This window comes from Triplophysa rosa, linkage group LG15 (genome assembly GCF_024868665.1).
Source record: "Triplophysa rosa linkage group LG15, Trosa_1v2, whole genome shotgun sequence".
NCBI lineage: Eukaryota > Metazoa > Chordata > Actinopteri > Cypriniformes > Nemacheilidae > Triplophysa > Triplophysa rosa.
In genome coordinates, this window is record NC_079904.1 from 1,234,100 (window position 1) to 1,253,877 (window position 19,778).

Below are 19,778 nucleotides of genomic sequence, written 5' to 3' on the forward strand. Positions count from 1 at the left end.
CCCTAAACAAGCTGATACCACGCTGGTAAGTTTCACCAAAGATATTAATATTAACAAGATGCGCCACTCCCGTTGCAATGAATAGAGAGGAATGCAACGCTCAATATGGCCGCTCTAGCGAAGAGGCGTTGCAAACATGGCCGCCGAGATACACGACTTTCGTCCTCTAAATAGGGCTGTAGTCAAGTCCACCATTGTCGAGTCCAAGACAAGTCCAAGACCAGGACTAGTCGAGACCGAGTCAAGTCCGAGTCCAAAGAGGTTCGAGTCCAAGTCAAGACCGAGTCCAATTGAGACAGTCAAGACAGAGACAGAAAAAAATCATGACTACAAGACCACATACATAACTATTGATAATTTATGTGATGCAAGAGACAGCATATCTTCTATTCTAATATAATCATTTTCATTATTGTTTGTAATGATCAAAAAGCAGATAAAATAAGGTCATTTTATTTTTACTATATAGGTATAGCACTAAAGTCACAAAGCCGAAGTGTAACTGTTTATTACTTTTTTAAGGAACTTTTTTATCAGCCCTCCTAACAGCAAGGTTGTGCAGCAATGAACACTTTTGTGCGTGTGTGTGCGTGCGTGCGTGCGCGCGCCTGCCCGTGCACGTGCGTGTTCGATAGAGGAGCCTCTAGAAAGAGCAGAGGCCCCACGGCTCGTTTATAAGCACGTCGGTGCCCATCCTTAAATAACATGTTCATCACAATGACAATAAAAATACGATCAATCTTATCTTTAAGCCCTACTTTCCAAACTTTCTAAAATACTCAAATGCAATGCTAACTGAAACATGGCATTAACTCACCTCTCTTTGTGATGCCTTTGCAGGTGTCTTACGAAATTGGATGTTGTCCCACATGTTTCGGGGAAAGTTTTGTTGCAAAAAGTTTCCTTTTAAGCGCACTGTCGATACATTTATTATGGTTTGTAAAACCAATCTGTATTATGCCGCTGCTCGCTGACATCGTGCCTGATGAATGATTGATGCTGGTTCGCGCCGCGGACGAATCATTCATTCGAACCGGTTCTTTCTTTTTAGTGAACCGGTCGAACCAGTTCAGCTGAATCGTTCCCGTTTAGCGTCTCCCGTAAACACTTAATATTATCCACAAATTAATTCAGTTATTCACTTTCTGGCGTGCATGACAGTCCCGCGGACTTGAACCAATATACCGGAGTTATTTAATTACAACAACAGCACACACTGAACTGAACTGCTGTGTGAAGAGAGAACTTATGAGCACGCGCAGCTCTCGTTCTAGAGTCGAGAGTCGGCAACAGTTTTCGGATCATTAGTTTTCAGATCACAAGAATATTGCTCTATCAATGTTTTGTTTTGAAGGAGAAAATAAAACATATATCGCTGGACTCGGACGAGACCGACTAGAACATTTGTGAGACCAATGACCAAGTCCGAGTTCAAATACCAACGAGTCCGAGACAAGTCCGAGTTCAAATACCAACGAGTCCGAGACAAGTCCCGAGACCATTAAAAAAACGTCTCGAGTCCGGACTCGAGTACTACAGCACTACCTCTAAACAATGTAAAAAAACGATTTACACATCTACAGTATGTGAGACTCTCATGATGAACGTCCCAGTGATTCATAGCAACAACTTCAGGTTGGTATCCATGGCAACGGCTGCAAATAATAGTTGAGAGAGAGTCAAAAACGACAACGCTAAACACAGGACAAAAGAACCGTCGTGGTTTTCTTTAGTATGATACTTTGGTCATACCGCTTTATTCTTTAAAGTGCTCCGAGGTATCCAGCAGAAAATAAACGAGAACACAGGATCAGTATCTCATGAGGTTTTCTCTGATCTTCTGATCTAAGACAGTGAGAACATGAGAAATCTCAACAAAGAGTCATGGTTTTAAAGCATCTGAGATCACAAACATCACAGATTCAGAAAATCCAGACCGAGTGTAAATAGAAGCTTGAACAAACCCTTAACATCTAAGAATTCAACTTTTAGTCTTCTCTGCCCAGACGATATCAGCAGATTGTCCTACTCTTCTTCTAACTTTTCATCATTTTTTATTTACTCCTCAAAGTGATTCAGTTAGTTTCACGAAGCAAACACACGGGGACGGAGCTTTAAAACCATTCGCAAAGTTTCTCTGATACAAGAAAAAAACAGAGCACCAAAGTTTTCAATCAACACAGAAGTTCAACGCCGCAAATCTGGATCATCTGAAAGACCATCAGCGGCTGACCAGAGTACAAACCACAAACCAGCACGGCCGTAGTGAGGTCTCACACTGGTTTAAAACTGACGAAAACTGCTAAAACAACCATAAGCTGTTACCATTTAATAGTAAAAAAATAAACTAAAACTAATTTAGATAAACTAGATGCATCATGCATAAGCTGAAGTTAGTTGTATACCTTTGAAATTATTCTTTCTATTCTTATTATTGCATTTTTAATGTAATATGGCAATGTTATGTTTTAAATGGGTTAACTTTTCACAGATATTAATTTGTGCAATTTCAGCAATATATTTTTTTTTTCTAAAAAGGAAACAAATTAGTTGTTCAAGAGACCTGTCTTATTTTCTCTTGTATATTGAGTATTGCTCTTTAATAAAGAAAAAGTATTTATTATCCGAATACCCGATTAATCGATGGAACTTCAGTAGAATACTCGATTACTAAAATAATCGATAGCTGCAGCCCTACTTACTATTTACTACTACAGTGTGCCCTAAAAGTTTATGTAAAACCAGAAACTAAATCCAGATTTCATTGCTTTCATGTTACCATCTGACTCAAATATCTTCATAGTAAGAGTATTAAATGATGTTGTGAAGATAACATGCTCCGTACAGCTTGTTTTTATAGACTTCATGAGATCAATTGACACGTTCTCCAACGTATTTACACCCCAGAACTTCACTTTCTCAAATGCAGTTTAATGAGTTTGGGTTCTATGCATGTTCTCTCGTTGAAATTCAGACTAAACAATGAAATATTCCTGCACCAGCTAGCATGAAATATATTTCCAACAATTCCCATCCGCACCATCACAACAGTAAGATTTATTATTGCATCTCTCTCCTCAGGCGGGCACGACCTCACACTTGAAACCCGCCGCGCTGAGCTGACAGCGATGACCCTGGCGGTCCCTGCGCTGTCAGGACGCCTGGACGAGCCTTATTAGAGACTGTTAGTGCTGAATGTCATGTGTGTACTGCTCCACAGAGAGAGATAGAGAGACTTCAATCAGTGCTTCACCACAGGCTTTAACAAGGAGTTTCCAGAAGTCAGCGATCCGCTCAGCCTTACAGTTTTCCACTAGCGTGTTGCTCAAGTCATACAGCACATTAGCAGGGACTGAGGGTAAATCAGTCAAAAAACTCAACATTTCCCAGTTCAATTGGAATCTCTGTCTACTTCAGTTTCTATAGATATATGTTCACATGTCTCCTATTATTCCTATAGATATATCTCTACATTTGTTATATTAATATATGTGCTCATCGATATTTGTTCCTATAGATAAACGTCCACATTTCTACTTTTGTTCCAATAGATATACTATAACTCCAAACATCTACTTTTGTACCTATTGATACAGTATATACCCACACGCCTAATTTTGTATCTACAGATATATACCCACATGCCTACTTTTGTACCTATAGATATATAGACCCGCATGCCTACTTTCTACCTATTGATATTTACCCACACGCCTACTTTTGTACCTATAGATATAAACCCACATGCCAACGTTTGTACCTATAGATACTACCCACACGCCTTCTTTTGTACCTATAGATATAAACCCACATGCCAACGTTTGTACCTATAGATACTGTATATACCCACACGCCTTCTTTTGTACCTATAGATATAAACCCACATGCCAACGTTTGTACCTATAGATACTACCCACACGCCTTCTTTTGTACCTATAGATATATAGACCCGCATGCCTACTTTCTACCTATCGATAATGACCCACACGCCTATTTTTGTACCTATAGATACATACCCACACGCCTACCTTTGTACCTATAAATATATACCCACACGCCTACTTTTGTAGCTATAGATATATACCCACATGCCAACGTTTGTACCTATAGATACTGTATATACTCACATGCCTACTTTTGTACCATAGATATATTCCCACACGTCTTCTTTTGTACCTATATATATATATATATATATATATATATTCCCGCATGCCTACTTTCTACCTATCGATAATGACCCACATGCCTACCTTTGTACCTATAGATACATACCCACACGCCTACTTTTGTACCTATATATACAGGTGCTGGTCATATAATTAGAATATCATCAAAAAGTTGATTTATTTCACTAATTCCATTCAAAAAGTGAAACTTGTATATTATATTCATTCATTACACACAGACTGATATATTTCAAATGTTTATTTCTTTTAATTTGATGATTATAACTGACAGCTAATGAAAATCCCAAATTCAGTATCTCAGAAAATTAGAATATTACTTAAGACCAACACAAACACAAAGACCAACGCCTACTTTTGTACCCATAGATATATTCCCACACGCCTACTTTTGTACCTATAGATATACACCCACAAGCCTACTTTTGTACCTATAGATATATTCCCACACGCCTACTTTTGTACCTATAGATACATACCCACACGCCTACTTTTGTACCTATTGTCCTATACTATAAATACCTTTAACTTTATATATTTATATTTTCCTTTGTGTTGTATTTATTTACAATAATTGCACTGTCTTTGGAGCTGACCTGACCTCCATTTCACTGCTGGTTGTATATTCTCTATATAACTGGGTAGCCTATCCACAAGCCTATTTTTGTACCTATATATATACCCACATGCCTACTTTTGTCATAATAGCTACAATTAAAAAAAAATTGGACTGGTTGGGCAACAAAATCTGTAAAATAAAAAGTACAATTTAAAGTTAAATGCAAAACGAAATATGAACAAAATGACGTATGCATTCTTACTGGACATGAAACCCTAAAAAATCAAACAAGTTTTGTCAACTGATGCTGAGTAAACGATGACAGATGTATCAAACACACACACACACACACACGCACGCGCACGCACGCACGCACGCACACACACACACACACACACACACACACGGATAATGATGACACTGATGGATAGTGTCTTTCATCCAAGTCATATTTTATCTTAAGGACTTCCACTGTATCAATTCATCAGCACAGGTTGAATCATCTCTTGCTCGTCCAGCCCTTCACTGGAACAAAAGAGAAACAGAAAGGTGAACTTCATTTATCTCGTGTTATAAGACAATCTCAAACCCTGCAGTCAAAAGAACTCAATTAGGAGTGAGTTCATAGAGCCACCTGGAGCCTTTTACAGGCTCTTCACAACTCTTCATTGGTCAGTCAAGATTTATTCAATAACTCACAGCATCTCAAAGAGAACGAGCGATACTGCCGTATAGAACAGAGCATGAGGACAGACGCCCGTCTGGAATACTAGACACATCAGCACCGTAAAACACACAACAACGCACCAACACCTCAGTACTAAAACATGTCATTTCATTACACTAGACAGCAACTTTTATTGTCCAAATTACCATGATAACCCTTATTATTGAATTACTGGTCGCATTGAATAGAAATGACTGAAAAAATACATTTTCTTTCTGCATGCTAGATTGAAAATATCAGTAGACGCACTTCCAACGAAAGCCAGCGATCTGCTCAATAACAGGTGCTTTCTCTATCAACGTCAATCTCCACCTGCAATTACACGCAGATGTTGTAAGTGTCACTAAGATGTCATGATGTGAAAGAAAACTGTCACAGAGAAAACATGAATCAAACCCACACACAATCAACAAACCGTTCTCTGAGATATATAACACAGCAATCTATACATTCTATAACATTACAACACGAATCTCACTACTGAGACTACATATACTATCTTAAAATGTTCATCTACTGTACAGTAGCAAATTCTAACTGGGATAAATCAGAGGCGTATAAGGCCGTGTCTCTGGGTAATACATGAAATAAATCTTCTCGTCTGTGTGGCACTGAGTTTATAAAAAGGGGTCAAGCGACATTTCTTCGCTGGTTAGAAGAGAAATTTGTCTAGTAATAGCGTGTGACATTCGCCGGCTCTATATTTATTAAGCTCATCTTAACACTAACATCGCAACGATCGAAACAGCAAATCTGCTGCCCCGTCTAACCCCAGCTGTGATTGGTGGCACTACATGTCAATCAAACATCTCTTCGTCTAGACGAGCGGTTCTAGCCTAGAATAGGAGGAGAATATTTGTGGTTAAAATGTCTCTGTGAGATAATATTTGTGTAAACATGCCATAACTAACCAACACCGAACACAGAAACTGTAACGCACAACAATCCAAGAAAAACATTTTACTCGGGTCTTTTATGTGTGATTTATGAGTTTAAGTGGGTTAATCGTGTTAAGCGTCATTTTCAGGCTCTTCAGAACTGTTGAAAACTTTGCTCTATTCAGCGCGACCGTGTGAAATGCATCTTTGTGTGGTTCCACATGACAAAGACTGTGAAACTAAAAACTATTTAAACATTAAAGTCACCCTTAAAAATATACGAATGGCACTGCATTGCATTACAAAATGACACACAACATTATAAAAGAAGTGCCCGCTAACATACTAAAAATATAAAGAAGTGCTGTGCAATAAAAAAAATCACTTGCATTTATATTTTCATATGTAATGTCTTCTTGACATTCAAACATTTGTAAACAGACAGACACACAGGAGGGATGTTCTCTTCCTTACTAGACAGACAGACAGTCAGATGGGAGGTTCTCCTGCTCGTGAGACAGCGTCAGCAATCTAAAGCAGACGCTGCCGTGCATTAAAACAAGAAAGCACTTTATTCCGCAGATTCAGCACGTTACAGATGAAGAGAAATCGATCTGATGTCACAGACGCCTCAGCACATGACGGCTGGTGAAATTACTTCAATAATATACGCAACCGATTAGCATGACAACCTGAGGTCCTAACATCCCATCTGCAGAGGAAACACCACCAGACATTCTCCTCTAAAGCCACAATATGGAAGAATTTTGTTATGAAATATCCAAAAATCACTTGCACAGTGTGATATATTTCATGCAGTTGTGTACTTACATTATCCCAAATGTTCCCAAGAATGTGCAAATCCAGAGAAATTCCTATTTAAAATAATGGCCCGCCCCTTGTCTCCCTTGTATTTGTCGCATATCAGTGACTTAATATCCGGCGCTCCGCACTACCCTCATGTTCCGCTTGTAGAAACTACGGCTTATGGACAAACGAAGAAATAAAACAAGGATTAATATCCTTTTTAATATTAATAAAAGTGTTTTCTAAATGGAGAGAGCTTTGCGACCAACTTGGACTGGACAGAGACTCCGCTCTTGCATGTGTTTTAATAGACAGGTAAGCACATCTTTTTATTGTACACAAAATACTCATGCACAGATTATTTCAATAGTTATGAATGCAGTTACCCTATGAAATACAGCATATGTCGCACAAAAATATGTAGCCAGTAACGTTACTTGTAAATGCTGTGGGTTCGTTCCAATTTACTTTTTAAATGACGACTGTATGACTGTTTGAAACAGGTAAAACTGTGTAGCATTACGCTACCAAATCAATTGACAAAGTCCAATATCAGATGCGGGCTAACGTATCATTACATTCCACGTTTCCTGCAAGCTAATTCATTACGATGACATAAAACAAAATTCATTCATTACCTCGTCCGTGAACATGATGGGCGATCTCCATACGCCTCTGGATGGTGAAAACGACATGTCCCATAATTCCACTCTCCTACATAATGTCATTTAGCTTCGTCTTTTGTTGTTGTTTCGAAAGTGCACCATCTAGCCGTCCAAATATTCCATATTGTGGCTTTAACATCAAAGAACAGACGTCAGCCGAGGTTCAATAAGACGAGTTCTCTGACCTTCACTCTCTGCTAATATGAGCACTTATAAGCTTCCACATCACACACACACAAAACAATCATGTTCATGTGAACTTACAGTGTTACTGGCTTGTTTACAAAAAACCCCGTCATACGGCTTAATTCGTAAAACAAAAGCAGTATTATCGATAGAGCAAACAGCAAAACCTCAGATTCCCTGCAAGATTCCAAACAAGTTTGCTAGGAGTAGCTAAATAGCTCATATTTTGCATGACTAATTTCCATAAAATAAGACTAATTAATCACATCGAAGGTCACTATGAAAGTTCCTCTACTGGACAACAGAGCTCATATCTAAAATTCACTTCATTTCATGAGGTTTCATCAATTTGTTCATTTGCGGTCAGAACATTGCCAGAGCTCTTAAAGGGATAGCTCACCCAAACATGAAAATTCTGTCATCATTCACTCACCCTAATGTAATGACTTTGTTCCGATGAACATGGCGAAAGATATTTGGAAGAATGTTAGTCATTTTCAGTTCCGGGACATCATTGACTACCATTGTATGAGGAATTAAATGGTAGGCAAAGGTGCCCGAGTACTCTTTGTTTTCCAAAATTCGTGTTCAATGTGTTCAACAGAACACAAAAATACATGTTTTTCCTACTATGGTAGTGGATGAAGTCTCAGAACTGAATATTTCTAACATTCTTCCAAATATCTTTCTCTGTGTACATTGGAACAAAGAAATGTATACAGGTTCGAAACAACCCGAGGGTGAGTAAATGATGACAGATTTTTCATTTTTGGATGAACTGTCCCTTCAATGTTGTGTTGCAACAGGTGCAACCAGCAGGTGTCAACAGCTGATCCACTTCTTTAACTTTAAAAGTGGAACATGCACTAATGTGTCATTACAACAGCAAACCGATTTCTGTTTTAAATAGACGCTTACATTTTTTTTCAAGTAAGCCAAATATGTGAATAAAATCACGCTGAGACAAGAGTTATTTAACGTTACTGAATACATCTAATGAAAGAGAGAGAGAGAGAGAGAGAGAGAGAGAGAGAGAGAGAGAGAGAGAGAGAGAGATTAAAAGCACACTTAAATTGAGAGAGAGAGAGATTATTTCACGAAACTTCAGCCCATGATTGACTCTCATCAGACAGGAAGGCACACAGACCTTCAGACTGTAAACAAGAATCATGTGCACATCACTAATAATACAGCTTTACATCAGCACCTGCACAGATGAAGCGTCCCATCCATCACGGTACTAACACGACACACCGCAACAGGCTGCTGGACACACGTGCAATGCCCCGACATCCATCCAGTGTACTCCCTATAGACAGCAGACTCGCGCACTCGATTATGGTGCCCAAACACGCACCTGTGACTATGACCAATAATACTGCTGAGCCTGAACTGCCTGTCATACGTGCAGATTTGCTGCTGACTAGGAAATGTCACGATGACGCCCAAAATGCTGCCCAGCATGAGCAAAAGCGGGTTTACGCAGACAAAAACACGTACCTGAAGCGCTCCTTGTGAGGGAGATGCGTTCAGTGAGAGGACGAGGGAGGACGGACGGACGAAGTGTGTGTGTGTGTGTGCGTGAGAGAGAGAGAGAGAGAGGAGAGAGAGAGAGAGAAGAGAGAGAGATATGAGAGAGATATGCAAGAGAGAGAAGTAGACGAGAGAGAGAGAAGAGAGAAGAGAAGAGAGACAAGAAGAGACAGAAGAAGGGAGAATAGAGAGAGAGATGAGTAATGCAATCAACACTCATCTGAGCTGCAGACAGTGCGCATGCGCGTATCAACATTCAGCGCGAGCTGATCTAATGTGTCAGAATATTAAATACACCTCATGATCTTTCCTCAAAAATTTGTGACGGTAACTTAGTTGACACAAATATATTTGTCTTAATGTTGAAATATGCAGTTTGTCATTGTAGAAACACGTCAGCGCGTAACCGTACGTGCTCACACCGCTTCTGCTCCGTTCACATTTGATTAAAATGTGAAACTTCTGGTGCTGTACTTTTTGTAAAATTAAATAAATAAGAATAATAAACGAATAAAATGTTAGTAAAATGGCATTGACATTTAAATAGTAATACAATTAATTTGGACACACGTGAAATCTGTGCGCAGACCTGTGCAACAGCAAAGCGAAACAAAGATCATTTCAAATCAGATTCAGTTTAAACAGGAGAAAAGATGAACATGACATAACTGCCTGTGTTTACTTCTGAATAATGAGACTGCAGCTGTACAGGTTCAACATCATTTAACATTGAACACTAAACAACAACAACAACAACAAAATTCTATTAAACTATTAAAATAAATTATTTATCAATGTGGAATTTGGTTGGCATACAAAATGCCCTGATGTTTCCTCAGAGATTTGCTCTACAATAGAGAAAGGCACCGTGTAACCGCACTTTTCCCGATCACTGAAGTGAGAGAATCTTATTGATTTGTGAAGACTGCCATCTGCTGTTCAAACAATAAATCCCTTCATATTTACCACAGTAATGTACATGATTTTCACACGCAATGTCTTGCTATTTGAATGAGCCTGATAATAAGTTGTTTTCTGCCCGTATGTCTAAACCCTTCAGCCCGACTGAATCATGAATAGGCCTAATAGGTGGTTATTCTTTTTAATTTAGCCGTAAATTGTAACTTGCTGTCAGACGTTTTCCATATGATAAATGATCACCCATTACTGTCGTGGGACAAGAGGCTAATAAATAAGGAATACCAATTCAAAAATGATTTAATAGAACCTGACTGAATTATGTCTAATCTTTGAATGAAACCAGGGGATTTCCGTTTATCAGGGTCAATTATATTAACTAGAAAATACAAGAAACATCAAATAGGAGCAAAAAGCAAAAGACACAAACATCTTACAGAAGACGAGGGATCATAACCCAATGTTGACGCAAAAATGCATGCATGTGTGTGAAACAAAAAGTCCTTCACTCCCTCCAGCTTTCACTACGAATAAAACTATGAATAGTGATTCTAAATATAGCACTATCATCACCGGGTCCTTGATTGCAGACAATTGGCTTTTTATAGGTTGCTATAGTGATGCGTATGAGATGAACACCGCTCTATTCCTCCTGCAGAGGGCGCCAGAGAAACAAATAATGCAAGAATAATTTGTGTGCGCGTGTGTGAGTGTCATAAATCTTGACACACTGTGTAGTGTGTTAGCTCATCAGCTGTTGAGCTCTAATGAGGACGCACACTACAGTCCATTCCCAAACTGTGCGCTCAGAGACTTCAAAACCAACTCGAGTCACATTAATAAACAGCTGCATGCTAGGAAAACTGCTAGTACACCTCATACACATTAACACATTTACACACAGGCTAAAAAGTGAACTTTCATCAAACTCAGGACTGATGACAGTTTGTTTGTAGCTATTTTTTATATTGTTCAGCCTGATTGTTCAACATTGTTTTGAGCTATTTCATCAATACTATTCTGTATTTTAATCTGTATTTTGCTACACCTGCCAATTGGACGGATGTTGTGATTAGAGAGCTTGTTGTAGTGCATTCTGGGATTGCATTCTCTATCAAGGATATGCAGTGGAATATAAGGATATTCAGATTTTGGCCCAAAATCAAGAGTGCACCTATGTTTCCTTAAGATGCTGTCTAGGTAGGCGGTTCCTTAGGATTTGGAACGGAGCTGTTAGTCGCACAAGTATGATGATAAATGAGGTGCGCTCGAGCACTTCAGCCAGTCTAAACACAAACTACATTAGTGAGGAAACAGCAGAGTGCTCACTGGAGTGAGAAACATGAATTCTAGTGTGCACAGTAATGTTATTTTCAGACGCGCAGACTCAAGAAGTCTCGTGCAAAATGCAATCACTATGACATTGAAACGTGCTCTGAACGATGTATGAAACATTGCGTTAAATCTGTCAAATATTATGAATTAAACAGGACAGCGAGCATACTGTCACATAAACACAAATGTGACACGACAGGCACATAAATCATCCTCGGGTATCAATCTGTTTGTCTTTGATAGTTTAAGTGGCCCTGCGGCATGTTTGGATGATTAAGCCAAACACGTCTAAACGTTTGAATGTCATATAAAACATCACATCAAGTGACATTCAGTTTCAGAGATATCACAAGAACACGCCTAAGAAGTTTATTGTTAGATTTAAAAACTGCAGTGAACTGTAGACTTGATACATCTATTAAAATCACCTGTTAAACGAGACATGGTGAAAATGGCTTTAGCATCATTTATTTGCATTTCTAGCCAGCAGAGAGAGCTACAGTATTTGTCATGGTCCTGCCTTCTTGTTTCTGAATTTCTAGTCGTGTGGCAGGATCGGGACAGAGTCCTTAGGTTTTATGTGAGAAAGCCATGAGTTGTTTACTTTTTTACATCTCATGTGCTTTCTCGTGTCTTGTCATTGGCCCCTCCCCTCTCGTTTCCTGTATTGCTTCCCTGCCGTGTCTAATGTTTCCCACCTGCCCTCGTCGATTATCCTTCGTTTGTCTTCCCTATAAAATGCCCTCCTGTCTATTGTCTTGTGCTCGTGCATTGTATGTGATGTGTTGGTATACGTGTCCGCCTGTGTTGTGCTTGTCATTGGATTACCTTGCCTGTTTTTTTGAGACGTTGTGTCGAGTTATATTTTTGTTTATCCTTGTCCTGCTTTCTGTGTTCCCCTTGTGGAAAGTTTTTTGGTTTCTGTTTATATACATATTAGTCTTGTCCTCGTTACCCCCTCGTGGGTGTTTTTGTTTTGTCTTGTATTAAAGTCTTGTTAAACCCTTCATCCTCGCTGCCTGCGCTTGGGTTCTTCCGCCACGTAGATTCCTGAGAGTATTAGGCCTGCATTTCTCTTCTGTTTCCCACTGTATCCTTTTCTCAATTTCTCATGAATATGTCGCTTTACCACATTCAACATGACTGATTTATTCAGCACTTTTTGATTCGTCTGCACCAGTATATAGCTCGGAAGTGGTATTCAAGATAGTGTGGGTTTAGTGTGCGTTAAGTGCGTTAAGAACGCAAGTCGGTCCAATGTCTTAAAAACGCCAAAGTGCAGTACCCTTAACGCACACTAAACCCACATTATCTTGAATACAGCTTCCGAACGGTATTCGGGGCTAAGTGTATCCCATCATGCATCACGTTCTGGATATAAATCATTAGACTTTTTGCTCGGGTCTCGCAAGATGTTGCGGAATGTTTTCTAGTGTAAGTTATACTACTACTTTTTAAGGTTAGGCTATATCTTTATTTATTCTATGTTTGGCTAACATGTGTTTTTCTTTTTTTTGGGAACAGCTGCTTTGATACAAATAAAGCGCTATAAAAATAACTTTTTAACTGACTTGACTTGACTATATAATTAGATATTACACATAATTTTGTAGTAAAACGTAGTGTTGCACATTTTATTGGTGAAAACTTCAGTATTTTGTAAAACTGTTTTATCACATAATTAGAAACACCACATTAATTAACGTTACGTTTGCACTTGCTAAGTGTGTCCCATCGGGTTAGAAATACTACATGCCCACTTGGGATCTTCACGCCCACTAGAACACTTGGCCAAAAACAGGAAATACGTGATGAAATTAGTCAAGTGGTCAAGACCGCAAGTGGGGGTATTTGGACGCAGCCATAGACTTCAATGGTTTGGACAACCAACCTAGAGTTATTTAAACGAATTATGATCTTAAATATGACAATATAAGCATAGGATGCATGTCACGTGAGCTGTTTTACTTGACAACTTAAGCCGTACCATCACATATTAGTGACTGTTTAAACTGCCATGGGGGTTTCATTCACGCACACACGGCCGATCTAACGTTGTTTTTAAACGCATCAGTTGTTTTTTCTTCCCACTTCTGCCTCGTTTTCGATTTCAACACGGCAGCGGAGTAAAATCAGTCTATTGTCTTATTGCCTGTCTTATTTCTGATAACAAGCTAAATAAACCGAGAAGAACCCTTACTTGGCTAAATTTGTCTCTCCAATATTTTAAATTTAGACTGCGATACCAAGCTCAACCGCTAGGTGTCAATGTACCATACGGTTTGTTTAAATGCGACCGAACTACAGGACCCATTCAACAAACAGTTTATTCAGTAAAATGAACATACAACAAAATTCAACAAATCGTTTATTTAATACAATTAGTATATAGTAAAATAATCATACAAATGAATATTAACATACTTTTAAATAAAATATAAATAGTTATATTATTAGACACTGGCCAAACACAAACCGGAAGTTAACTGGGGGTCAGGCGCACTCGCGTCCGTTGAAACGATAAACAGTAAAGTTAAAAAACACTACTATTAAGGAATTTATTCAGTTTACTTTGTTACACAGTAAATACTCAAGTTTACTGCTCTGTGTTTTTTCATGTGGGCTGGATGCACAAATTTGTATCCCACAATGCAATGTGTCTACTTGACCTTCCTTCTTTTCTTTTTGTGATCTCACTGCCAACAACGTTACACAAAACTCGATCAGAAATGCAAAATAGCTGCATTTATTTTTGAGAAGAGAATCCAATGCCAAAAACATGTACTGTAATGAAGTTATGTGACATCCTGCTGTTTTTATTCATGTTTACCGCAGTATAGATTCTTCCTCACATACTTTTACAATGGAAGGTAGTATATACTGTGCAGCATGTAGTGAGCGATATGCTAGTATTCCATTCCGAACATCCAGAAAGCAGCAGAATTTGGTTTTAATAATCCAAGACTCTGGAAACATTTGGAAGGCAGAAGCAGGTTGATTCATTACAAGAATGAAGAAACAGGTGTGATGTGATGCATGGTAACTATGGAAACTGCTCACTTCTGAGGTCTATATGAGAATTATGAATTTGCTTTTAGTTGTTTTTGTGTTTGACCTGAGAGTTAAGCAAGCAATAAAATTAGCAAATATGTTGTAAAACACTCAGGGTCGCAATCGACAATGTTACAAAGAAAATACAAAGTTATGCTTGAATTAATGAAATATGTGTAGCAACAATAGTGTTTGAGAGACAATAAAACTTTATGCAGCATCACACAATTTTTTTTACTGCAGCAATGTCACAGACATCCAAACACGAGTGGTTTTATTTTAAACTTCTTCTCTCTACAACTGGACTTCATGAATATGCATGAATATGCCGATGGATTTGGGTTCAATCTAGACTTGTTAATCCTCTCTTGTTCAGTTCAGGACACGTTTGTAATGTTGAACGACAGCGTGAGGAACAGTGTTGGCTTGAATCCTCGCAAGGATCTTTAATCACATCCAGTCCATAGTGGAAACGCCAAATTATCCTGTGCCAAGAGTCACTATATACACAGTGTCAATAGCATCAAAGGACGAAAAAACAAGTTCAATCAATTTCCACCTCGCTCTCGCTGTTATTCTGCACAAAATCTCTGGCACTGTAAATTTTACTTGAAGTCCAGACTCAAAGAGTTTTGGGGAGGCGGGTCTCTGCGGTACCCTAGTTTAACTCAAGTAGAGTAATTACCTCCAACAGTTCAGAAAACATCAAAACCAAGCGCCCGGACCCGTTCACAAATCATTGTTTAGCTTCACCTTTTAATCTCAGCGCTGGAAATGAGACTCAGTTGAGCGCTCTTTAAGTAGAGTTGAATAACCCGAATGAGACAGACAACAGCAGGGCTTATTTTTCTGTTCAAAGAGTCTCTAAATTAAGAGAACGGAATAAGATTGTGCTGGAAACCAAGACTAACTTTTGTTTTTCACTCTATTTGCAGTCAAAAAAACAGCACGTGTCACAAAGAGACGTGAGAGTTCTTGACTGAGAGAAATATCTGCGGTATCTGAGGCACCCAAAGTCTAATAACCCAAACGCAGAACTCAAAATAACATCAAGGTCCGCTGAGATACAGTCTGACAGTGCCGATGCTTTTTACATCTGAATGCAAATGCTGTTTGGATCTGAAGAAGAAGCCAAATAAAATAACATCTCTGCTCCAGAATCTAGTGAGGTAAGACAGCATTTTGAGCATCAGTAGCACAACAAACGTCCTTCATGAACGGAAAATTAAATTCTTTTTAAATTCTTATTAAAACCTTACAAAATATTTGTGTGTTATGTATTTTTATGTATATCAGTAATTGGCAACATTAACAGATGGTAAAAGCAGACAAGAGAATGCAACACAGCTCATTTTGAAATCACAGAACACATAAGACCGGGCGATCAGTACTCTCTCTCTCTCTCTCTCTCTGAAGTTGATCAGTGGGGTCCTGATGTGTTTATTCTCTCAAAGACGACGGTAAACTAGGACCGACCCAAAGACATTTGTCAACTTCAATTAGACCATAGGTTGGGAAGAACAAGGTTTCTTGAAACATTTAAGAAAAGCTCAAGTTACAAAATTTGAAAAATGTACAGTAAAAAAAGAATAAATAAAATTGTTTCATAAATATTTTGAAATATAAAAAAGACTGAAGCATCTTAAATGTTCATCCAGGACGGAGCAGCTGACGATATGAGAAGATGGCCGGCTGTATGTTACTCCAGCAGCAGGTTTAGAGACGAATCCTTCTGGCTTACGGCAGTGAGCCATGTCGACCCCGCTGAAGCAGCACAACTCCACAGCTCAAACACATTCACTCATTCCTCTTCAACTTCAGCGTGTTTCTGCTCTGCTGTCACGTCTCTCTCTCTCCTGAAGATCTTCTCCGTGTTTTCTGGCTCAACAGTGCAGAAATAACAGCATTGATTTCATCTCACCCTCCACCCACCAGCTCGCTCCAACACATGTTTACACCTCACATGCTTGACCTACGACCTCACAGCACAACAAACCTCAGCTGATGTCACAGCACTGAAATAAAACATTCCCTAGACAGGTTCCTTCTCACAGGTGGAGACATGAGTTTAGATGAACAAATCTTATATACTGTATAATATCAGATACAAATGTTATTGATCAAGTCACTTTGATTGCTCAGGAGATTGAACTCTTTCTACTCATGCAGTGCGAAAAATCACAGATGAGATCTCTTAAATGTTTAAGTTATTTCTGCTAGACGTCCATGAGATTAAATGGAGAGCAAATGGAAACTTTAGCAGGATGTTTCGGCCCGCAATGGACAGCATAATTTAACAGAATTTACACCGTGACTAATCGTAACAATAATGTTCCTCTACAGTACGTATCTGTAGGTAAAGGGGAACAATATGCAAAGTTTGGGGAATACATTTTAAAAAACATTTATTCTGTCAGTGTTTTAAAACTGAAATGATGCGGTCAGTTTTTGTGCAAGCGAAACAGCACGAATGAAGCACGCAGACTGTCAACTGTCAATTTTACCTTTTGAGTTTTGACTTTAGGATTCATTTTTATTTGATTGATTTTAGGATTGTTGGTCACAATTCATTTCTTTTAATTATGCGTTACTATGAGTTATTTGGATGAGTTTTAATGTGTAAAATGTGCAAAATCAATGTTGATCTTTTCAGACTATCAACTTTTTCAAGAGCGGTTTGATTTGGATGATTATATGGCACGCAGTTCCCTCATAAATATTTTTTAATTTTCCTTACTCTTACCCCTTTATTCCCCAAACTTTGCATATTGTTCCTCTTTACCTACAGACTGTGGAGGTACATTATTGTTATGCTGTAAATCCTGTTTAATTATGCGGTACATTGCGGACAGTAATCTAAACCGTTACCGATATTTCCCCTTAGAAAAAGAGTCAGAAGAGATTCATATTTAAGTGCATATACCGTGTGCAGGCTGGAAAACATCACATGCTTTATTTTGGGCCACTGCATGCCATCAGGTCACTGTCAGGTTTTATTGAAATGAAAAGCATGTCTTTAGTGTGACGCTATTAAAAGCAGAACGCTGAGCCGCTTCACGCTGGGATTCTCTACAGTGCCAGAATGACACCAATTAAACAAATGATTTGGGTCATTATCAGCCCCGGTACTCAGAGAATCAGACGGCCCACGCCAACCACTCGCCCGCGCCTCTCATTACCGCATTTTATTAACCAAATAATGCAATTCCTATTCGACTCTGACTCATGATCTCTCTACTAGTCAACGAAACAAACTCAGTCATGTTCATGTTCACTTTAGATTTATAATGTTAAAAACATCCTCTCAATAAACTCAAATCTGCTGCGAAAACAAGGCCTTGGGATTCTAGTATTTCTGGGGTTGAAATATAAAACATTGATCAAGTTTTTTACCTTACACGACGGCAGCTGGTGTCGTGAGAGATTGTGTAAAAAAGCATTTTGATTCTGAATTATCTTCTCCCGAAAGACCCCTGAAGACGACTCTTCATCTCATAATGTCAACAGCTTCACCCGGACGCTCTCGATTCTCCTCCACCGCCGGCTGGATCCTCACGGAGAGCTCAGACTGATGTTTTCTTCAGCTGATGTTTCACTGTCAGTTTAAAACACACCAACAGCAAAAACGGAAAACAGACTTTTTCTGGACACTTACACGCGCTCTAGAAGAAAAAATGATTTTATTTAGTGCAACATGTTTCTCACCGAAAATACAGCAAGAACTTTTTACATTTTTTCCTAAAGAAAACGAGAGTGATGTTTGCTCATGAAAAGCTCTCCTCCACATCTCTGGGGTGTAGTGAGGAGTTCGTCAGGACATTGTTTTGTGATTGCTTGTCTCTAGATACTGCTCTGGTCTTTCATTTAATGTAATTTTTTAATGCGGAACTAAAGCACGTGTGCACCCTTTGCCAACAAAACACAGACATATGACTCAGTTTCACTTATCACGTGCGGTTCATGTCCGGTATCTTTTAGCGCTGGGACAGCGTCATCTATCAGTTTCAAACAATCTCCAAATCCAGCGTTTTATCCACAGTTTATAACATCCATCCAGTGTTGGGCAAGTTACTCTGAAAAAGTAATAAATTACTAGTTACTAATTACATATTCAATAGTGTAATTAGATTACTGTACAAATTACTCTCTCCAAAAAGTATTTAATTACTTATTACTAATTACTTTCTATATCCTATATCAACCTTGATTAGTCAAGTGATTCAAGGATAGACTTGAAACGGCTCTTAATTCATTCAAATAAATAATATAAAACTTCATTAAGTAGTATTATTAACTGACCAAAGTATTACAAATGTGAGAATTATACATTAAAGCACAGATTTTAAAGTTAGACTTTGAATTTTGATGTCAATTCCACTATTGCACACACGTATATTATACAGTATTTAGTTTAATTACATCAGAAGTAACTGTACTTAAATTACAGAAAAATTTGAGTAATCCCTTACTTTATTTTTTCAAGGGAAAAGTAATTAAATTACAGTAACTAATTACTTAGTAACTAGTTACACCCAACACTGCATCCATCCCTAAAAGGCTGTGAACAAACAAATACACACCTCTCACTATTGCAAGAGTAACGAGCTGCAGCTGCAGGCCCACAGCGCAGCCAATCTTGACGCAGTGCAGACAATCTTGATGGTAAGCGGGTCTTCCTATCGCTCATCGGTTGACACGTGGGCAGGCTATTTCTTTCGCCTTGGGCGTGCTTTTCCGTTAGAATTGCACAATAAGGGACTAAGAAAAGTTGTTACGAAACAGATTTTCATGTTCGAAAAAAACTTTCTGAAACCTATACTGTACGATCGCTGGGGGAGTGTATCGAGCACAGAAATACTAGGTCATACGTCCAACTCGTTTTTTGACATGTTGACCATGAGAAGACGTTTAACAGTGTAAAGAAGTCAGAAT

The 19,778-nt window shown here is 38.6% G+C and overlaps 1 protein-coding gene across 4 annotated transcripts in view; it reads right to left on the minus strand.

Moving 5' to 3' along the window:
* The window catches only part of fut8b (fucosyltransferase 8b (alpha (1,6) fucosyltransferase)), a 52,024-nt gene extending 42,424 nt beyond the window's left edge, over window positions 1–9,600 (minus strand). For 2 of the 4 annotated variants that reach the window (XM_057353722.1, XM_057353719.1), the window contains exon 1: window positions 9,510–9,600. The gene's annotated coding sequence lies outside the window, so the exon portion shown is untranslated. Of the gene's footprint in view, window positions 1–7,796; window positions 7,954–9,216; window positions 9,399–9,509 lie in introns of those variants that run through there. The other 2 variants (XM_057353720.1, XM_057353721.1) reach the window with 2 other exon arrangements.
* Window positions 9,601–19,778: the final 10,178 nt, after the last annotated feature.